This window comes from Carcharodon carcharias, chromosome 5 (genome assembly GCF_017639515.1).
Source record: "Carcharodon carcharias isolate sCarCar2 chromosome 5, sCarCar2.pri, whole genome shotgun sequence".
Classification (NCBI taxonomy): domain Eukaryota; kingdom Metazoa; phylum Chordata; class Chondrichthyes; order Lamniformes; family Lamnidae; genus Carcharodon; species Carcharodon carcharias.
In genome coordinates this window covers 108192771-108217155 of record NC_054471.1, presented here as the reverse complement: position 1 = coordinate 108217155, position 24385 = coordinate 108192771, and positions in this window count along the sequence as shown.

Here is a 24385-nt window from a genome sequence, read left to right as displayed (position 1 = left end):
CCTAATAACGCACTAGCCTAGCTTTGTATCATCCATGAACTTGAAAATATTACATTTGGTCTCCACATCCAAGACATTGATATATATTGTGGACAGCTGGGGCCCAAGTGCTGATCCTTGCGGTACCCCACTAGTCACAGCCTGCCAATGCGAGAATGACCGGTTTATTCCTACTCTCTGTTTTCTGCCTGTTAACCAGTCCTTAATCCATGCCAGTATATTGCCTCCTATCCCATGTGCTTTTATTTTGCTAATCAACCTCTTGTGGGAGACTTTATCAAAAGCCTTCTGAAAATTCAAGTATACTATGTCCATCGACTCTCCTTTATCAATTTTGTTAGTAACATCCTCAAAAAACTCCAACAAGTCCATCAAACATGATTTCCCATTCACAAATCCATGCTGACTTTGGTTATCATGATTATCCAAGTATCCATTTATCACATCCTTTATAATAGATTCTAGCATTTTCCCTACTATTGATGTAAGGCTAAAAGGTCTGTAGTTCGTGGTTATCACTCTCCCTCCCTTCTTAAATAGCGAGGTGAAATATGATGCCTTCCAGTCTTCAGGAACCATTTCAGAATCTACAGAATTTTGGGAAATGATCACCAATGCATCCACTATCTCTATAGCAACCTCTTTCAACACTCTGGGATGCAGAATATCAGGTCCCGGGACTTATCAACTTTCAATCCCGTTAATTTCTCCAATACAACCTTCTTACTTAAACTACTTTCCTTCAACTCCTCATTCTTAGTCCCTTGGGTCTCTAAATTTGGGAGATTTCCTGTACCCTCCTCAGTGAAAATAGACACAAAGTAATCACTTAGCTTCTCTGCCATGTCCCTGTTCCCCATTATGAATTCTCCTGACTCTGCCTATAATGGACCCACATTTGTCTTTGCCAAACGCTTCCTTTTTACATACCGAGAGAAGCTTTTACAATATGTTTTTTGCTATATTCATATTCTATTCTCCCTTTCTTACCAGTTTCTTGGTCTTCCTTTGCTTTATTCTAAAAACCACCCAATCCGCAGGTTTACTACTACTTTTGGCAACATTATAAGCCTTTTTCTTTTAATCTTATACAATCCTTAACTTCATTTGTCAGCCATGGTTGGCTGACTTTTTTGGGGTTTTTGCAGTTTGAAGGAATGTACAGGTGCTGTGAGCTATGTAATAGTTCTTTGAAAACTATCCATTGCCTATGTACAGTCAGACCTTTTAATGTATTTCCCCAATCTGCCTCAACCAATTTGCCCCTCATGCCTTCATAATTTCCTTTATTCAACTTTAACACACTTGCTTCAGAGTGAACTACCTCACTTTCAAACATAATGTAAAATTCTATCATATTGCAGTCACTCATCCCTAAAGGCTCTTTTACAACCTTATTAATTAGCCCTTTATCATTACATAATACTAGATCTAAAATAGCCTGTTCTCTAGTCAGCTCCTCAACATACTGCTCTAGAAAACCACCCCTAACACACTCCAGGAACTCGTCTTCCACAGCATTAGTGCTCAATTGGTTTACCCAGTCTATATGCAGATTGAAGTCACCCATGTTTACTGTATTGCCCATGCTACATGCTTCTCTCATCTCCTGATTAATAGAATGCTCCACATTACCACTATTGTTTGGTGGCCGATAAACAACTCCAACCAATATCTGCTGCCCTTTGCTGTTTCTTAGCTCCATCCAAACATTGTTCTTCAATCCGAGCTCCTCCCTTACTAATACACTGATCCCATTCCTTATTATCAGCACAACTCCACCTTCTTTCCTTTCTTGTCTGAAGTTCCTAAATGTGGAATAACCTTCAATATTCAGTTCCCAGTCTTGGTCACCATGCAGCCATGTTTCCATAATGGCAATTATATTATACCCATTTACCTCTATTTGTGCCTTTAAATCATCTACCTTATTGCAAATGTTGCGCATATTCAGGTAGAGTGCCCTTAACTTTGTCCTTTTGACATCATTCCACATTCGAAGCATACTCAATGCTCTGCTTTGTTTCTCCTGCCTTCTGGTCTTACTACTACTTCCTGTTACCAATTTTACTTTCTTCCAATTTGGGCTACCCCTCAAGTTCCCACCCCACTGACAAGCTAGTTTAAACCCACACCAGCAGCACTAGCAAATCTTTCTGTGAGTCTATCAGTCCCAGTCCTGTTAAGACGTAACCTGTCCAGCTTGTGCAGGTCGGTCCCACCTACCTAGAACCAGTCCCATTGCCTCAGAAATCTGATGCCCTCCCTCCTACACCAGTTCTCTAGCCATATATTTAATTGATCTATCCTCCTTTTCCTATGCTCATTAGCACGTGGCACTGGGAGTAATCCTGTGATTACTGCTCTTGAGGTCCTGCTTTTTAATTTCCTTCCTAGCTTCATGAAATCTGCTTTCAGGACCTTATCCCTCTTCCTACCTATGCCGTTGGTACCAATGTGGACCATGACTTCTGGCTGATCCCCCTTCCCCCGAAGGATGTCCTGCAGCCACTCCGTGACATCCTTGACCCTGGCACCAGGGAGGAAACACACCATCCTGGAGTCATGGTGACTGCCGCAAAACACCTGTCTGATCCCCTGACTATGGAATATCCTATCACTATTGCCCTTCCATTCTTACTACCACCCCCCCCCCCCCCCCAACCCCCGCACCCGCCCCACCCCTGTACAGCTGAGCCACCCGTGGTGCCACAGGCTTGGTTCTGGCCCCTGAGGAACCATCAGCATCCAAAATGGTAAACCAATTAACAAGCTGGATAAACTCTGGGGTCTCATGCACCATCTGCCTGGTTCTCTTAGACTGCCTGGCGGACACCCATTCCCTCTCTGGCTGCATGCCTCTGACCTGCGGTGTGACCACCTCCTAAATGTGCTATCCACATAGTCCTCTACCTTGCAGATGCAGGACAGTGACTCCAGCCACTGCTCAAGTTCCAAAACCCGGAGCACAAACTTGTGCAGCTGGTAACACTTCCTACAGATGTGTTTGTCAGGGACACGTGGTGCATCCATGACTTCACACATACTGCAGGGTGTACGTTCCACTCAGCCGAGCTGACCTGCCTTCCCGTAACTCTAAAACTATTTACTACACTTAGAGTAAGTAGAATGAGTCGAATAAATTACTAGTAACAACTTTACTGCACTTATGCTAACTTTATCTTACTTTGGTTTACTTCTTTGCTTTATTTCACTTTGACTTGATTTAACTTTACTTCCCTATTCCAAGTGTTCCTTACTGAAATCCAAGTAGCTACTTCTTTATAAATGATACATTTTTCTAGTTTTAAGCTATTTAAACACACTCCCTAACAGCAGCTTCTCAACAACCAATGAACATACAGTTTTCCTGTGATGTTGCTCCTGGATTTTTTTTTCAAACTCAGCCCACTACCCAAATAGAGGTGTCCCTCACAGGTCCAGCTGGCTTCGCCCCTGGAAAGTGGGTGAAGGCCCCAAGCTTCGCCCTCTATTTATCCGCTGCCTGAGTAGAGGTGTCCCTCACAGGTCCAGCTGTCTCTGCTACCGGAAGGTGAGTGAAGGCCCTGAGTCTCACCCTCTAATTATCCGCTGCTTGAGTAGAGGTGTCTCTCACAGGTCCGGCTATCTCTGCTCCTGGAACGTTAGGAAATAGGAACAAGAGTAGGCCATTCTAGACCATGGCTGATCTGCCTCAATGCCATTTTCTTGCACTGACCTCATTTCCCTTGATATCTTTAATATCTATAAATCTATTGATCTCAGTCTTGAATGTTCTCAATGACTGAGTCTCCATACATAAAGAGCTTAAAATATACCAGCGAATAATTACAACAGCAGTAACCTAAGTAAAGCACTCACTGAAGTGAAAATGGCATAATCTTCAATCTGGGATGCTCTTTTAGCAAATAATGATAATCGGTCAATAATAGAATCCCTAAAAATGGACCTCACCCAGAAGTTATAGCAATACCCTGGATGCAATAATGAAGGCATCAGAACTTGAAGAGAGCTTCTGGACTGGGTCAGAAATTGATTCAGAGGATGCAAAGTGTAATTGTAGAGTGGCACCAGAATGGAAAAAGTGATCAGCAAGGCATCTCAAGAACTAGTCCTAGAGCTATTACTGTTTACAATGTATATTAGCAATGTGGAAGTGTGGCCAGGAATTAAATAATCCAGGTATACTGATGAAATAAAATTGGGGATGAGTGCAAATAACAAGGAACAATTAGACCAGGTACAGAAAGGTCTGGATAGATTCGAAGATTGATCAGACAATGGCAAAAGTTTCATTTAAATTTAAGAAATTTAAGGAGGTGAGACTGGGAAAGAGTAATAAACATTAGGAATAAAAGATTAAAGATATTAGACTAGAGGACACACAGCTCAGGAGGGGAATCTGGAGTGCTGGTGACTGGCTCAGTGAAGCCATCAATGTAATGTACAACAAAAATTAAGAAAACAAAGAAGGACTTATGATATTGTGGCCAGATTAAATATAAAGCCCAGAAAGCAATAGTGAGTTTGCATAGGGCAATAGTTCAACCTCAGCTGGAACATTGGGCGGAATTCTCTGTGCCCACCGACAGTGGGTGTGATAGGTGGCTTGCAGGGACAATATGGCGCGATTGGTTTCATGATGGTGGAAAGGCAGGTTGCAATCACCCGCTCAGCCTGCTGACGGCAGGCCGCATTTCCCACCAATGGTCGTCGGGGAGCTCATTGTAACACATCAGCATTAAAAGGCCATCCCACCAGGCTCTTGGACCCCCGCTGGATCGTCCGTCCACATCGGCAGGAAAGCATGTCGACGTGTTTCACAACAGCACACAAGCGATGTGCACTTAGTGGCCTTCACTTTGGGGGAAGTGGAGGTGAGTGAACAGCATCGTTCTGTAGAACTCGCCAGGGTCGCCTGTTACTTTGCAGGTTTCAGGGGCACCGGGGGCCAGGGTGAAGTGCTGACCTGCCACAGAGTGGGGGGGTTGCTGTCTAGGAGCAACTACTAGCCAGCCTCGGAGGTGACTGTCGTTGGGGGAGGGGGGGGGGTTGCAACTGCTGCCCTGGCAGTGGATCCCGCACACAAGAAATTGAGGTGGGGGGTTAGGGTACACGAGGGAAGTGGCCGTGCACTAGGGACACTTGTATAAACTGACCATTCCTCTGCAACTGAGACAGTTCAGGCGCAGCCACAGTGATATAATTGGGGTCAGGCTCCTAGAATGCCTACCCACGCAAGCCATGTAGGCACCAAAGTGCCACCCGGTGCTCCTAACCTCTTCCCCCCACCCCCCCCACCTGCCACCCCCGGCAGACTGTGAGTCTGCAACCACTTTACTGGACTGCGGAGCAGCTGGGCTGCACAAGTTGTACAATCTCCTCGCCAACACTGGCCATGTACATGTAGCAGTCACTGCTGGAGGCGCTCACAGCCCCTTGCAATCTCAGCATCCCGGTTAGGAGCAGTCTCCTCCATTCACAGGCTGATGCCATGCAGCGCACTCATCTATGGTCATCCGAGAGGTGGCCAGCACTCTCCGGGAAGCATTAAGGGGCCATCACACAAGGCCAGAAAAGGTGCTAAATACAACCATGCTAACCACATGTCTCTCTTTTTCATGCCACATCAGGAGCATTAAGTCTGGTGACCTAGCTGTATGCCTAATGACCTACAGAGAGGGGAGAAGATGGAGGAGAGAACGACTCAGGCTCTCAGCCGTGCAAATGCAGGAGCAGCAACCTCAGGAAGAAGGGGCTGCTAGGACTCCCGCACATGCTGCCTAGGAGCGACAGCCAGCCATGGCTGGTCGGTACCTAGCAACACCCAGGGTCTACAGATGCTGCCTGTCATTCCTGCAGATGACCAAGAACCAGTATCGCCAACAACTGTCAATGTCTAGGTACCTGGTCGTTCACATCTGCCACTTACTGCAAGACTTGGCGCTGAGGGGACATGGAGAGCATCCACTGCCAGTGGCTGTGAAAGTGACAGCAGCACTCAATTTCTATGCCAGGGGCTCCTTTCAGGGCCCCACAGGTGACCTCTGTGGGATATCAAAAGCCACCACCCAAAAATGCATCCATGAGGTCACAGATGCCATCTTCAAGGGCACACAGCTTTGTGCATTTCGCCTGGGACTGTGAAAGCCAGGATGCAAGAGCCATTGGATTCTCCCAGATCTCAGGATTCCCATAGGTGCAGGGTGCGATTGACTGCACCCATGTGGTGCTCAGGTCTCCCTTGCTACACATGGTGGGCTACATCAACCGCAAGGGCTTCCACTCACTGAATGTGCAACTGGGTGTGCGACTACCAGAAATGCATCCTGCAGGTGTGCGCATGGTTGCCAGGGAGTGTGCACGATGTCTACATCCTCAGTCGGTCACAGATCCCTGGAGTCTCCCAGGGTCCACAGAAGCTGCAGGGATGGCTCCTCGTGGACAAGGGCTACCCGCAGAGGCCGTGGCTGATGACACCCATGCGGCAGCCTCAGACTGCAGCAGAGCGACTGTATAATGAGGCTCATGCTGCAGCTCGCAACTTGGTGGACCAACCCATCTGGTGCCTGGAGCGGTCTGGTGAAGCCTTGCAATACAGTCCACAGATGGTGTCACGCATTGTCATCATCTACTGTGCTTTTTACAACCTGGCACTGCAACGGGGAGGCAAGCTGGCTGAGGAGGAGAGGGAGGAGCTGCATGTATCCTCCAACGAGGAGGACACCAACCCCGATGAAGCCGAGGAGGTCCTCAGAGGTGACAATTACGGGATGAGGCCCTCATAGCTGCTAGATTTGTGAAGGATGACAATGACATGCAGTGAGGTGACCCCATAGATCCCATTTGTGAACACTTGTCTCCAGTTTGGCTTATGGCAGCAGCAATACCCTCTGTGAGAATGCTCCTGTCATGGAGATGCTGTGGAGGCCCTAATAGTCACTCGATTGCAGGAGGTTGATGACAACATGCAGTGAGGGCACTCCATAAATCTTCACACAGCCTCTGAGAATGTCTGACTCCTGTCTGGCTGAGGGTAGCTCACTGGTGCTCTGTGATCAGGGTCGTAGATGTTCTGATGCTTTGTCTGCCTTCAGCACCTGAGCCCTTCAGGAACTGGAACACAGCATCAGTGGTCATAGATGCTGAAGAGAAGGGGGCCAGCCACTCCATAAAGGTGCTGAGAGCACATCGAGAGAATGAGAGAACCCTGAGGTGCCTGCCCCCTACATTCTGGCAGCAATGACAAGCACCGCCAAAGTGCAGGCATCAGTAATGTTTCCAGGGAGTGTGTGGCTGGACCATCACTTTGGTCTGAAGGCTGCACAGAGCACAGGGAAGAGACCCTGGACTGAGACACCTGCCTTTATGTTGTGCAGAAAGGTTTCACATCTGAGTGACAAGAACGCTGCTCAACAGAACAAGGAGCCATAGGCAGGGAGACATGCTTGGGAGTTTATTGACAATAATGAACATTATGTACAAGTGATTAACACCCATGCCCAGGCTGTGCAACTAATTCTCATTAACTTTCATAACCCTGCCTCTACGTCTTGTTGCTCCCTGGACATCCACACGGAGGTAGAAGCAGCATGCTGACTGCAACGCCATGTCTGTGATGACTTTGGCGGGTGTCCTCTGAAGGGCCAAGACTTGGAGGTCCCTGGCCTGCTTTCAGGGTCATGCTGTGTGGCAGTGGCACCCTCCTCGGCCTGTGGAGCTGGAGCTGCTGAGGTCACAGGAAGGGGGAAGTTGGATTGGCTGGACACACTTGGACTTGACTGGATGGATGGGCCCAGAGCATGCACCTGCTGATCCTCCTCCCTATCGGTGCCCGGGGGCCCCAGGCTGACTCCTTGAGGAGCAGGGGTAGCTGGAGTGAGATCGAGCTGCCTGGCACCCCTCTCGCATACACACTGTTGGAAGCCAACTATGGCATTAACAATGGAGGCGAGCCCACGCAGCAGTGCAGCAGCAAAGTCCTGGACCAAGGTCTCAATGATGGCTGCCACCCTACCTGTGTTGTCCTCAGTACATTGGCATGCCAGCGCTATCATCTCAGCCTGAAAGCAAACGGACTCCTCCATTGTGCCTTGCAATCTGAAGAGTGCAGTGGACATCCCTTCCTGATGTTCCCAAGTTTGCCTTTGCAGCTCCAGCTACTGTGACATGACCGAGTTCAGAGGCTCATCATCTAACATGGACTCAGCAACGTTCAGGCCTCCAGCAGTCCTCCGAGTGCCAGACACCTGGAAGGTCCCTGCCGCCACCTGCAGGAGATCAGGTAGTGCAATGTGCTAACCAGATTGTGATCCCGGAGCTACTCTAAAGCTAGGTCCCACTGAGATCTGTGTCTTTGCACTGGTGGAGGGTGTGGGCGAGCGCTGTGACGGGACTTCAGGGAGGGCGCCTCCAGGTTCCTCTCCAGAGGTTTCTTTGGGGCTTGATTGGAGACCCTGGGTCATGGACTCTGTCGTCTGTTTGGCAGGTGTGACTGCAAAATCAAGGAGAAATAATTAGTGCATGGCAGTGGCCTCTGAAACAGGACACATCACTCACAGCATGGTTGTCTGATGGATGTTGCACTGCTGGATCCTCACTTGGTAGAGCAATGCCAACCAGTACATGAGGACCTTGATTTCCGGCCTTCCGCTACCGGCCTACCTTTCTCTCTCTCAATGTGTGCCAGCTTGTCCTGCATGGATAGAGATGGAGAAAGAGTAAGCAAGATGACTGCCAGGCCAGATGATAAGTATGCTTGGCCTGTGTGGGTGGTGAGTGGTCCCATGGATGAGATGAGGACAATGACCGTGTGTGTGAGAGAGTGAATAGTGATGTCCCTTGAACTGGCAGTGTGAGGGCCCTGTGGATGTGTGATGGGTTTGTGAATGTGTGAGTTGAGAATGATGAGAAGAATGACTTACGCTGGCAGAATGAAGGAGATCATTCATCCTATTGTGGCACTGGGTGGCCGTCCTCTTCTGAAGGGTGTTGGCGTTGACCACCGCTGCCACTGCCTCCCAAGCTGGACTGGTCACATTGCTGCCCATCCAGCAGATAGAGCAGGGGTAGAGGACATCCCTGTGGGCATCCACAGCACCCAGCAATCGCTCGAGGGACCTGTCGTTGAAGCGGGTACTGCAGTCTGTTTTCCTTTGCTGGCCATGTCTTCCATGCAGCAGTGGTGAGCTGGAGGCAATGAGTGCTGTGCTTGTGGCTGGACCTTAAACATGGCGACCAGCATGATGCAGCAGCGGGGTGATACCCAATGGATGAACGAAAGCCCACCCGCTATGGAAATGGCCTGTTTTCCAGGAGTGCATAAATAATAAAACGTCATTTTACCCAACCACTACCACACTTAGTGCAAATCTGGGAAAATTCCAACCATTGTGTACAATTCACGTCACTGTACCACATGGAAGACTTACATTCTAAAGTACCTTCACAGTCAACAATTTACTTCTTTGAATTCTAGTAGCTACTGGTATTACATGGCACCCAATTTGTGCAAAGGTCTCAAAAACAGAAGTGGTAAATGACCAGTTAACATAGAAATAACAGCTGGGAAACAAGTTATTTGATCCAACCAGTCCATAATCTTATTTACCCATCATCCAAACAAACAGTCCTAATCACATTTACTCTCATTGTTCCCATATCCTTTCAACCCCCTATGCATCTAAGCTAAACTTGAATGTTAATGCAGTTTCTGCCTCAACTCTTAACCTTGGAAGTGAATTCCACAGCCACACAACTCTTTGATAAAGAGGTTTCCCTTATTCCCTGTTCTAAATTTAATCTTGCATCTATGGCCCCTCATTCAAGGTCCCTCATTTACTGAGAACAATCTACTTCTCTGTCCTTTCCTATTTTGAAATGTTTATTGTATTATATTGCTTTAATGAAAAAGGCTCCAATTTTTAAATTTGTTTTTTTTTGCATTTAAAGTTCCTCATACCAAACTGCATCCCAGTGAATCTGAGTTATTTGACATTTCCGTAAGGTTGGAAGAAAGGAAGTGGAGGTGGTAACTCAGTTAATGAAGGATGAGATCAGAACAGTAGTGAGAAGTGATTTTGATATGGAACATCAAGATGTAGAATTGGTTTGCGTGGAAATAAGAAATAGCAGGGGAAAGAAGTCTCTGGTCAGGGTAGTTTATAGGCCCCCTAACAGTAGCTACACTGTAAGATGGTAGAAATCAAGAAATAACAGAGGCTTGTAGAAAAGGTTCTGAAATAATCATGGGCAATTTTAATCTTCATATAGATTGGACAAAACAAATTGGCAAAGATAGCCTTGAGAATAAGTTCATAGAAAGTATTTGGGACAGTAATTTTGGAACTAACCAGGGAACAGTCTATTTTACACCTGGAAATGTGTAATAAGACAGGATTAATTTATGAGCTCATAGCAAAGGATCCTCTAGGCAAGAATAATCATAGCATAGTAGAATTGCACATTCAGTTTGAGAGTGAGAAACTTAATCTGAAACTAATGTCTTAAACTTAAATAAAGGCAATTACAAAATGTATGTAGACAGTTTGGTTACACTGAACTGGCAAATAGGTTAAAAGGTAAGATGATAGAGAAGCAGTGGCAGACATTTAAGAATATATTTCATTACTCTCAACAAATGAATATTCCATTGAGAAAAAAGGACCATGGGAGGATGCACCATCCATGGTTAACTAAGGAAGTTAAGGATGGTACCAAATTGAAAGAAAAGGTATACAATGTTGCAAAGATTAGTGGTAGGCCAGAAAATTGGGAAAATTTTAGAAACCAACAAAGGATTACTAAAAAATAAAGAGGAAGAAACTAGAAAATAAGACTAAAATAGCACAAAATATAAAAACAGACAGTAAGAGCTTCTACAAGTATATAAAATGTAAGCGAGCAGTTAAAGTGAGAATTGGTCCCTTAGAGGATGAGACTGGGGAATTAATAACGGGAAACAGAAGCTTTGAACAAGTATTTTGTATCTGTCTTCAAGTAGAAGATACAAAACGCATCCCAATAATAGGATAAAATCAAGGGCAAAAGGGAGGGAGGAATTAAAACAAACACTATCACTAGAGAAAAGGTACTGGAAAACTAATGGGACTAAAGGCTGACATGTCCCCTGGACCCGGTGGCCTGCAGCCCAGGGTCGTAAAAGAAATGGCTGCAGAGACAGTGGATGCCTTGTTTGTAATTTTCCGAAATTCCTTAGATTCTGGAAAGGTCCCAGTGAATTAGAAAACTGCAAATGTAACATCTCTATACAAGAAAGGGGGGCAACAGAAAGCTAGTTAGCCTAACATCTGTCATTGGGAAAATGCTAGAATTCATTATTAAGGAGGTAATAGCAGTGCATTTAGAAAATCATAATACAATCAGGCAGAATCAACATAATTTTATGAAAGGGAAATCATGTTCAACAAATTTATCAGAGGTCTTTGAGAATGTAACAAGTAGGGTGGATAAAGGGAAACCAGTATATGTAGTGCATTTGGATTTCCAAATGCATTCAATGAGATGCCACATGAAAGATTACTACACAAGATATGAGTTCATGGTGTTGGGGCAATATATTAGCATAATTGAGTATTGGCTAATGAACAGGAAACAGATAGTCAGGATCAGTGAGTCATTTTCAGGTTGACAAACTTTAATTAGTGGGGTGCCACAGGGATCAGTGCTGGGCCTCAACTGCTTACAATCTATACTAATGATTTGGATGAAGAGCCTGAGCGTACAATATTGTTGTAAAATTTGCTGATGATACAAAGGTGGGTAGGAAAGCAAGTTGTGAGAAGGCACAAAAAGTCTGCAAATGGATATAGATAGGTTAAGTGAGTGGGTAAAAATTTGGCAGATGGAGTAAATGTGGGAAAATGTGAGGTTGCCCACTTTGGTGGGAAAAATAGAAAAGCAGAATATTATCTAAATGAAGAGACTGCAGAATGCTGAGGTACAAAGGGATCTGGGTATCGTTGAACATGAATCATAAGAAGCTAGCATGCAGGTACAGCAAGTAATCGGGAAGGCAAATCGAATGTTAGTTTTTATTGCAAGGGGATGGGGTACAAATGTAGGAAGTCTTACTACAGGGCATTGGTGAGACCACACCTAGAGTACTACCTACAGTTTTGGTCTCCTTACTTAAGGGGGATATGCTTGCATTGGAGGCAGCTTAGAGAAGGTTCACTACACTGATTCCTGGGGTGAAGGGCTTGTCTTACACGGAAAGGTTGAGCGATTGGACTGTCTCTTTGTTGGAGTTGAGAACAAGGAGAGATGATCTCATTCAAACATAAGATTTTGATGGGCTTGACAGGGTAGCTGCTGAGAGAAATTTTCCCCTTGTGGGGGAAACTTGAACTAAAGAACACTGTTTCAAAGTAAGGGGTCTCCATTTAAGAGATGAGGAGGAATTTCTTCCCTCAAAGGGTCATTAGTCTTTGGAATTCTCTACCCCAGGCAACAGTGGAGGCTGGATCATTGAATATATTCAAGGCCGATTTACAGATGTTTTGATCTATAAAGGGAATCAAGGGTTATGGTGGAAAGTGGAGTTAACACAGTCATGCTCTTATTGAATAGCAAAGCAGGCTGGAGAGGCCTAAAGGCCTTCTTTAGCTCCTATGTCTTATGTTCTTGTCCTGCACCCTCTGTAATAACACATGGATCCCAAGCCAGATAGTGAAGTATGAACTAGACACATCATTTTCTTGATAATTGGCTTAGTTACAGTAAGCAACATGTTATGGCATAGTGGATGGCAAATGCTGAGCTACTTAAATCCCAGAGGGAAACTTGAAGACAGCTACTGCAACTGTTTTGCAACTTGTATTTTTATTTCAAGATGCGTCCCTTGAATACAGTAGTTTTAAGTCCACTGAATCTTAGTGGTTTCTTACAAAAGTAAGTTAAACGTTTATTAATAAAAGAAAAAAGATTTTAAGCACATACATAGGTCTACAAATTACTATGATGATGACTCCTAAAACCCCTAATTAATCTGACTCCCAGTTACACCTCCATTAAGGCAAAAGTAAAAACAAATAAATTTCAACAGACCCAGGCAAAGCACACAATACCCTGGACAGTGATATTCACAATGTGTTTTCTTAGCTTCGGTTCCTGTGGACAGCAACTTGATACCTGGAGGCTGGAGGTTTTTCCACACTTATTAGATCTTAGAATGCCTTCCTTCTTTATACATGTGTCTCCCTTTTTAATGTAAATGTCATCATTCCAATTAGTCTTTACAACTTTACTTTTTCCATATTATAAATCTTCCATAGTACTATATTATCTGTAACCTTGGGAAAAATAAACACACTGTTTGACTTGGCTTCATATGGCTAGGTATAATATCTCATGATCTCCTTGAAATTCAAACTACTCTGGTTTATCTAAAAATGCATATGTTCCTCATACCTCACAATCTAAAACTTCTGTCATGTTTACGTATTTAGTATTTCAAACCTAACTTCCCTGCTGATCACTCAAAAGGTCCAGACTAGCAGTCTCTAATTCAATTAAATCCCCCCACACAGAAACTAATCCAAACCCCACGATTTATAATAAATCACAATATTATGAAAATTATAATATTTTCATAACAAATATTATATCCCTGCCTCCTACCCAGTACCCCAGCAATCTCTCTTTATAACTCAGGCAAACCAACTAATCAGATAAGCCAATTAAATAAAGAACCGCCTCTTAACAGGGCAAGTCTCTCTTCATACCCTTTTGGCTGGAAAAGAAATTAGGGGCATTCTCTGTTTATACTCTTTTGAGTATACCAATAAAAATGGAACAATTAACAAAATAACCAATTAAACAAGCAGAGTCTCTCATTGTACACTTTTGAGTACACCAGTAAATAAGACTTAGCAATTAAATTAACTAATTAAACCTAATTAGCCAAATAACTCTTAAAGAGGCACTGTAACAAAAGACAAATCTTAAAAAAAACTTAACAAATTAAATTAAAATGACATTTTGGAAGCTGATAATGCACCCCAGCCCCACAATGCTCACTGGTCACAGAAGGCCTTAATTGTGCAAGTGGACACTATGTATTCTCTCTCCAAGGACACCCAGCCATGAACATAGCTATGGAAGAGGGGCGGGCAATCAGGCCGGATGACCTCCTTGACCATCTGTTGCCTGAACCTGTTATTGGCCAGCTTGGCCAGGAGAGTATCTCTTTATACTCCTTTGCAGATCAGTAAGACAAACTTAATAAATTTAAAAATTGAAGGAAGCCATTTAAGCCAATTGATAGCCCCTAAAGGGCACTGTAACTAAATAAAATATTTACAAGAACTTTAACCAAATTAAATTAGAATGACATTTTGGGGAGTCTTTCTTTATACTTTTTTGAGTAATAACAATAAAAAGATGGGTAAGTTAATTAAAAAAATCAAATTAAAGTGATAGCCCTTAAAGAAGAACTGTAACAAAAGACAAACATCTTAAAGGAAATTTATGAAATCAACTTAAAATGTCATTTTGGGGGCCAATGATGCACTCAGCCCCCGTGGCGCCCACCAATTTATACTCATTTGAACAGAAACAATAAACAGGTGGACAAATTAACAAATCAAATTAAAGTGATAGACCTTAGTCTCTCTTTATATCAGGGCTTGCTCTTTAATCAAGTTTCCTTCACCAATGATGATTGGCCCTGCTTCTGCAATAATGCGAGTCTTGGGATGTACTACTGTTCTAGGACCAATTGTTACATCACCCTTGATTTCACTTCCAACACAGGCAACAGTTCCAGCTGCAATTTTAACACTTTCCTGGATCGGTTTTCCCGTCACAATCTCCATCTTGTCAGTGCTGTAATTACTTAATTAAACAATGCCCTTCACCTGTGTATCAAAGCAATATAATTAACATACCATTAACATCCGAGGCCTCAACACCCTTCCTACTGTGTGGAGCTAAATACTGCACATAGTACTACAATTGAGATCTTACCAAGGTTTTATATAGGATATACTTAGCAGGTCTGGCAAATCTGTGGAGAAACAGTTTGTTTATTGAACCCTGTTTGTTTCTCTCTCCACAGATGCTGCTAAGTTTGCTGAATATTTCCAGCATTTCTGTTGTTATTTCAGATTTCCAGTATCCTGTATAATGTTTTATATAGACTCATCATGTGCTTTTTTTATATTCTATACCTTGTGATAAATTCAAGAGTCCTTAAACTTTTTTACAGTCTTATCATCCTTGATACTTAGTAAGATTTCCCTCCATAGTCTTCCACGAGAGAATTTTCACAGGAAGTGGACAATGAATGCAGTTGATGGTCACATTAATTTAAAATATTCAATAGATTTTCCTTAAATTAATCCTTAGGCAGCATGGATATTAAGGTTTGTGGAAGATTATTCCAGTCCTTAATTGTTCTTGGGGGAAAAAGGAGTTGGCAAAGGAAGCATGTTGGAGTACATACATTTGGAGCTGTTGGTTATGAACTCTTCAAGCCTGGTCACGTTTAGGCTTGATGTACTGCTTAGAAATATTTAATTGTCAATTCAAAATTTTATAGGGGCGTTTCAACCTTTGGTTCTGGAGACTATGCCAGCCTAGCAATGTCACCAACTGGGAGATACTAGTATCTCGCAAGTAATTGCTTGTAATTAAAAAAGTTGCCCAGGATTGAACTTTCTCAAGGGGTGTAAAGTTTTTAACAGAATATGGAGCCAAATGGCTATGCCATACTCCAGATGTGGTCGAGCTAGTGGATGGTGCAGCATTTCTTTTACTGTAGTTGAAGAGAGATAGAAGTTCCACTTCATGAACCCAAGCATTTTTGATGCCTTGAAGGCTGCTTGTTGTCTTTGCACATTCCACTTTAAATTATTTTGGATATGGATTCCTAAGTAATGGCATTCTTAAGTAATTTCAAGGGGGAATCATGCATTGTGTAGTTGGTTACTGATGGACATCAAGTGTTGCTGAATTGCATGATGTTGCATTTCTCTATGTTGAATTTCATTCCCCATATGTTGGGGCACATTGCTTAAGACTGGTTTCCAGTTTGAGGCTTCCCCATTCACTGTGACTCTTTGTTGGTGTTTGGTAATATACGTTCTTAACCATTGCTTAGTATTTCCTCAAGCTCCATAATGATCTAGTTTGTCCAGTAGCTCTGCATGTGATACACAGTTGAACACCTTGGAAAAATCTAAAATAGCTAGATTGGTGGTATGCAATTGTCACAATTATAGGTCAGATCAGGGATGTTAAGGATGAGCTGTGATTCTGTTGAACTCGCTTTACAAAAGGCATGCTGTTAGTCGATAAGGTTACTCTGCCCTTGAAGATGTCTCATTAACTGACAATCAATAATGTGTTCTAGTAATTTACAGCAAACAATAGAAAGCAAAGTAGGTCAGTAGTTTGCTTGGTAGGTAGGGGGTCCTTTCTTGTAAATTGTAGAGATGTTAGTTCATAGCCAGTTGATGGATAGTTCTCCTGTGTTTATGGATTGTTAAAAAATATACTGTATCATTAGTGCAAACTCACTTGCTGCAGTTTAAGTGCATGGTTTGGGACGTCATCAGGACCATAAGCTTGGATCAATGTTATGGGGGTTTCTCAACACTTTTTATTGTAAATATAACATCAGGCATGTTCTTGTAGGACTGCCCTTGTACTACAGGTTCATACTCGGATGCTCTGATTCCTTCCTTGAAGATGTCCTAGAACTGCAAGCTTCAGGTTTCAGCTTTTTGCTTGTCATCCAGTAGTAACTTATCCCTACATGCAGAATTGTTATTCCAGTATTGTCTTTCCTTTTTGATTTAATATACCTCCAAAATTTCCTGTGGTTTTCTATTCTGGCAATTCAACTTTGTATTTACATTTGGCATATAAAATCTCCTTGCTGACTACAGTTTGGAACTGTTTAAGCTTAATCCAGTCTTCCTCTTTCTTCAAAGGATCACATTTGACCAAGAATGTTTAATATGGGTATATAGTTTCTCCTTCAAGCAGGAGATAGCCTGTAAAGAATGGAGTACATCTCTTTCCAGAATAGATTTTGTGAGGAGCAGGGAGATTTACAAGATGACTTACACATTTGGTAAACACCTTCTAGTACTTGTCCACTGAGTTGGTCTCGGGAGAGTTGTTGAAAAACTCTTTTGTCATCTCTGCAGCTTGGCTCTTAAAGGCGTCAATATTAATACCCTCCTACTGCAGCGCTTTCCCTGGTGGTTTTCAGTGCAGTGGTGCCTTGACACAGCTCACCCAATAATACTGAGTGGTCACATAGTCTGGATTAGTGCCTGAGAGATCTCAAAACAGGATGTGTAATAAAAAGAAGATCCAACATATTTTCAGTTCTGTTGGTGTGGCTCATGGTAGTAAAGTTGACATTTGCAATAACAATATATATTTATTAATTTTTCCTGAAGTGGTTTATTGTACACTGGGGCCCATCTTGATTCCAAGGAAAATTGGGGATATTAAAATCCTCATTTAATATGATGGAGGGTGATGATGTTATATTATAAAGAGTCTCTCAGGTGGTTTCCTGATCCAGGTGGAATGTCGTAGCTCCACGACTTTAGAATCTCTTACTGAATCTTCATTTTCTGGAACCACAGCAACATCAGGTACCTCCTTAGGCACAACCAGTTCAGTGTTATCCGCTCCAACAGAGACATCTGCCAAGTCTATCCTTGGTTGATCAATCACAACGGGGACCACAGGTTCTACCGAGGTTACAGGTAGAACATCAGCTTGTTACGGTATCTCCCTTCTTCTCAAATGAACCACATGTTTTCGGGTGATCTGGTCCTCCACTTCTACATCGTATGACAATGGTCCGGTCACAGAAACTATTACACCAGGTAACCAACTCGATCCACCACCGAAATTTCGTACAAAGACTGTTTCACCAACAGTAACTTCTTGCTCTCAACTATGCAGATCATGAGTCACTTTTTGATTCCCTTGACTGTTCTCTACCTTCCCCTCCAAATTGGGAAGTACCAGGCTTAATCTCGTATGAAGGTGGCACTTCATAAGTAATTCTGTAGGTGTTGAACCTGTAGTAGTGTGGGGGTCGTTCTATAGTGAAACAGGAAACATGAAAGTTTAGTTTCCAATGATCCTCCCAATAAGGTTTTCATCCCAATTTTAAAAGTTTGTACTGCTCTCTCAGCCAATCCATTAGACAACGGATGATATGGTGCTATCTTTACGTGTTTGATACCATTTAGGCTCATGAATCTTTGAAATTGATCACTAGTGAATGAAGTACCATTGTTTGAGGCAACGACTTCTGGCAATCCATGTATAGAAAAATTTTGGCGTGACTCAGATCTAATTTAGTGTAAGTTCTCCCTCCTGCTGATTTGGCATACAGATCCTCGATACTTGTCCAACTTGACAGCCTTGTTTACTGTTAACTTATAATCTCCACAGAAACGGATGCTCTGATCCAGTTTCAAGACAAGGACTATGGGTGCTGCCCATTCCGAAAATTGTACTGGCTGGATAATACCCAGCTTCTCTAAACAGTTTAATTCGGTGTCAATCTTCTCTCTCAGGGGATGAGGATTAGGCTTGGCTTTAAAAAAACTTCAGAGTCAACATAGATCTTAGCCTGCAGGCTCTTGATTTTCCCCAGTTTCTCTCGATAGACCTTGTCATATTAAACTAAAAATTAAATTAAATGAAACAGGTCTGAAATTTTCCAGCTGAGAGCTGGAGGACTGCCAGAGCTGCTAAATTTCTTTTAACCAATCACGACCTTGGTCCTCCACTTTCCACTACAATCACAGGGAGCTGTGCTGTCTGGTACTTGTAATAAACAGGTAATAATAATACCTTTCACTTGCATGGCTTCACCAGTATACATTTTCAATTTGGCTGAAGTCTGCTCCAAATTCAATAGTTGAGTACCCTTGTTTAAATATTTGAATGTATGCTCCCCCACTACAGTGGTTGATGCACCGCTATCCACTTCCATAATCAAAGGTTTTCCATTGACCTGCAGAGTAACAGTGATTGGCTCTGTTTTCCCTACTTTCACATTAAATAGAGAATAAACATCGGAATTAGCAGTTTCTGGTTCTTCCATACCATGTACTTCCATCAGTTTAGTTTGCTGCCTGGGAGTCTGTCTTAATCCTGCTTTACTTTGCTTCAGTATGTGCCCTTCTTTACAATAATAATGGCACTCCATCTCTTTAAAACGGAAAGTTTCAGGGATAGGGTTACTTCCACATCGATAAGAATTCATTTTCAGATTTGCTGCTGAGCTGTCTCCTGTATATTTTTAAAATTTTCGGATAGCAGGGACTGTTTCCTTCTTTGTGGCTGACTCCCTGGTTTTCACACCATGCCCGGTGGTCTGTTCCCGCTCCACTGGAAAACGGTGCCATTTTGCACACCATGTAAGGCCTGCAAATACCACTTGGCGCTTTCCATCGCAAGCGCTATTTCCAATACTCTTTTAAAATTGATATTTACTTCAGAAAATAACCATCATTGAATGCCATCATCGTGCACACCACAGACCAATTGATCCCTTAACATATTGTTTAGGGTCTCCCCAAAGTCACAATGTTCAGTTAGCTGTTTTAAGTTCATTACGTATGTTGCTATGTTCTCCCCCGGGGCTCTTACTCTCAAATTAAATTTGTACCTCTGCATGATTATGGACGGTTTGGATTGAAAATGACCCTTTACGAGGTCTACCAATTCACTGAAGGTCTTCGAATCAGGAGCGTTTGGAGCCATCAAACTACAGAATAAATTATAAATTTTACTCCCACAGATGCTTAGGAGAATTGCTTTCCCTTTTCCCTCCTTTACTTTATTTGCTTGGTAAAAGAAACCGAGGCATTCTATATATTGACTCCAATCTCCTGTGGATAAGTCGAAGTGGTCGATCTTGCCAAAAAGTGGCATACCTGGTGAATATATTTTCCCTTTCTTCTGTTTAAAACAAGATACTCACATTCACTGGGTGAGGGACAGCACCAGAACCAATTTATCCTCATCAACAGTTGTTATGGATTTGATTTTCCAGACAGGTTTCTCATAGGAAACAGCAAATTTTATTTACAGGGCTACAGCAGCAGTTACATTCTTCCACCAAGAACGACAACTAGACAAACACTCCACCCCTAAGGTTCCCCGCACTTAGGGCTGATTTGTTCACACTGTCACATGACACTACACAGTACAATAAGTCTTAAAGCTATAGTCACTACATTCCTTAAAGCTACAGTTACTACAATTATAATTGTAGTATCTTACCAAAAAGTGGCAAGTCAAGAGAAAAAGATATTAGAAAATTAGAGAAAAATGTCATAAGAGATCAGGTTAATTATCCAAAGATAGATTGGAGTAAAAGATACATCAGTGGCAAAGAAGGAGATGAGGTCCCACATTGTGTCCAGGGCTGCTTCCTAGCACAATATGTTAGTAGCGCAACACTAATGAGACATAGCGAGACCTTGTCCTAGGAAATGAAATGGGCCAGCGGGCAATATAAGAGTATGGAGAAGGATATGGCAATGGGAAGGAAAAGGTACATGAGAAGGAGGATAATCAATTAGATAAGAAAACTATAGATAAAAAGGAGCACAGCATCAAAATTTACAAATGACACAAAAAAATACAAAACATGATAAGGCGTACTTAGAACTTCCAAAAGTTGTTTGATAGGGTTCCATATTAAAGGCTACTAGTTAAGTTCAAATCTGGTGCATTCAAGAAAAAAAAAACATAGGAACGGGTACAAAATGGGCATGACATTTTAATCCACTAAAAACCCACTGAAACTTGTTAGAATAGGAATGTTGGAGTGTGAATGGAGATATCGGCTGGGGTACCCCAGGGTCAAAGTTGGGACTACTACTATTTCTAGTTTACATCAATGACTTGACTAGAAACTCAATGCAAATTGGCCAAGTTTGCAGACAGTACCAAACTAGAAGGAGCAAAAAATGCAAGGTGGGAATTCTGAAATTAAAATTACATTTGGGCTTGTTGGGGGGTGGAGGGCAGTTACCATTGTTAAGACTTCAGGTCAAGCATGGGCAAGGAAACCTGCTGATTGCCATCTATCACTGATGAACCAGTACACAGCAATGTTGCACACCACTAGGAAAGGCATTAAGTGTACAGAACATATTTTGGGTGGAGAGCTTCAATGTCCATCACAGAGAGTGAGACAGATGAAGGTGATCACTTGGCCAATCCTAGCTCACCAACGGACAGATAATAGCTCCTACTTATTTGTTTCTTAACTTATCCAATACTCCGATACTTTACAGGAAGTCCATTTTAGGAGTGGACTATTCTTTATGGGCCCACTTTTAACTCTGTGCAAGCAGATGGATTTTTAGTGGATTAAAATCTCATCCCAAAGCAGGATCAACTTCATATCATCAGTCCAAAATCTGTCTTTTAATACAGTAATTTGATCCTGTGTCCTCTTGTCCTACTTGCATTCTTTAGTAATTTCCTACACTATTTACTATTTTTGAAGTTGATTCCTGTGTTTCCCAGATTTTATTTCTCATGTCTAAAAACTGGGAGAAATAAAAAAAAACCTCACTAAGTTCCAGGTAAGGGCCAAGAGGAAAAGACAGGGGTGTGGCATTAGGTGAGTTGCTCTTTCAGAGAGCTGGCATGGACACAATGGGCCAAATGGCTTTCTTTGCTGTAACCATTCTATGAGATTTGGAGAAAATAAATAATACTGTGATGGGTTTATATGGAATGTTGCCATAAGTTAAGAAATGAAACAAATAGTTAAAGTCATGGCTAAGCGAAATTACAAACTGGATTTCTATGAAATTCAGCGTTGCCACAGGTAAACGACTCACTGAGCACCTAGCACTCCCAGAATCAGCCAGTTTGAGGAAAAGAATTATTAGGACAAAAGAGTGTAGCAGATTCAATGGGTAAAATGAAGTTTAATTTTTTATATTTATTTTAAAACTTTAAGGTCAGCCCAACTGTAAGTGAGAGCTTAAGTCTTTCTGGCTAAGTGTTTTTTTTAAATTCACTTTCAGTACCAATAAGTGTATCTCAGAAGATTTCATCTAAATAAATAAGGAACTCCTTTTTCTATGAGGCTTCACTTGTGATTACTGCATAGTTTTTGCTGTGTGGAACAGTGAAGAATACATGTGTCTTAAAGAAATAATGTAAAGTTTTGAGTTTGTCACAGTAAGACCTTATCTGAACAGCAGCTGAATGTAAAATACTAAATTTTTTTTATTCATTCACAGGATGTGGGCTTCACTGGCTAGGCCAGCATTTATTGCCCATCCCTAATTGCCCTTGAGAAGGTGGTGGTGAGCTGTCTTCTTGAACCACTGCGGTACCTCTAGCTATAATTTTGTGATTTGGAAGTTTTAACACACCAAAGACCATTAAACTTCTTAATGAAGTCACTATAACATTAGTCTTCAAAGACCAAATGGCTACCGTATCAATTTATAGTTATGGGCACAAAGGCTTAATGCCAAAGTGTTCTAAGAATTTAATTTGGACAGTCTAGCAAGAGTGTACTCCCTCAATATAAGGAATCCACATTATAGGAAGGATGTGATTGCACTAGAGAGACCGCAGAAGAGATTTACCAGGATGTTGCCTGGGCTGGAGAGTTTTAGTTATGAGGAGAGATTGGATAAACTGGGGTTATTTTCCCTGCAGCAGAGGAGATTGAGGAGAGACATGATTGAGGTGTATAAAATTATGAGGGGCATAGATAGGGTAGACAGGAAGGAACTTTTCCCCTTGATGGAGGGATCAATAACCAGGGGGCATAGGTTTAAGGTAAGGGGCAGGAGGTTTAGAGAGGATGAGGAAGAATTTTTTCACCCAGAGGGTGGTGGGAACCTGGAACTCACTGCCTGAAAAGGTGGTAGAGGCAGAAACTCTCATAATATTTAAGAAGTATTTGGATGTGCACTTGCAATGCCATGGCATACAAGGCTATGGGCCTAGTGCTGGAAAATGGGATTAGAATAGTTATGTACTTGTCTGAGCAGCAGACTCGATGGGCCCATTCTGTGCTGTAGACCTCCATGACTCGCTGGCCTTTTTAGGCCTTTAAAATCCAGCTTTTTAGGATTGAAGAGGTAAGAATTTATAATTTGTGTTGAACTCTCTTCAAGGCCAATATATTCTTCTGGAGAGTCTTCTGCTTTGTGGCTCCTCTCTGCAGTGTGTCATGTGTTTGAACATCTCTCTTCTGTTCTAAGAAACCAGAAGTGGACACAGTGTAGTTTGACCACAGTGCTGTAGAGTTTGAACATGGTTTCCTCTGACTTGCTTTTTTGGATATGTGTAGTTCAACATCCAATTGCTTTTGCTGACATTGGTTGGATATGTTTGGTGTCAAGTCCACAAGAGACTTCTTGGTCTCATCCTTAGCTAATTCAATACCATCCTTGGATTACATAGGCCACCTATTTTGCCCTTCAACATGTAGCAGTTTACACTTGCAATTTGGATCTGCCTCACTCCATCCCAATAGCTCCTCAGCATCTACAAGATATCATCTATAACCGCGTTATAGCTGCGTTCGTTGCTCCCAGTGCAGTTTCCTCTACATTAGAGAGACCAAACGCAGACCTTCGGTCTGTCTGCAAGCATGGCCCAGACTTCCCTGTCGCTTGCCATTTCAAAACTCCACCCTGCTCTCATGCCCACATGTCCGTCCTTGGCCTGCTGCATTGTTCCAGTGAGGCTTGGCACAGACTGGAGAAGCAGCACCTCATTTTCCGACTAGGCACTTTACAGTCTTCCGGACTGAATATTGAGTTCAACAATTTTAGATCATGAACTCTCTCCTCCATCCCCACCCCCATTCCGATCCCCCCCTTTTTTCCCAATAATTTATATAGATTTTTCTTTTCCCACCTGTTTCCACTATTTTTAAATGTATTTCCATCCATTGTTTTATCTCTACCTTTTAGCCTATTTTGATTCCTTCACCCCACCCCGACTAGGGCTATCTGTACCTTGCTCGTCCTGCTTTCTACTTTAATTAGCACATTCTTTAGATAATATCACCACCTTCAACACCTCTTTGTCCTTTTGTCTCTGACATCTTTTGGTTATTTCCACCTATCACTGGCCCTCTATCCAGCTCTACTTGTCCCACCCACCTGCCCCCCCCCCCAAACCAGCTTATATTTCACCTCTTTTCTATTTTTACTTAGTTCTGTTGAAGAGTCATACGAACTCGAAACGTTAATTGTGCTCCTCTCCGCAGAATCGGTCAGACTTGCTGAGTTTTTCCAGGTATTTTTGTTTTGGATTTCCAGCAACCGCAGTTTTTTTGTTTTTATCATCTATAACGGTCATCCATTTGCATTAACGTTTTTGA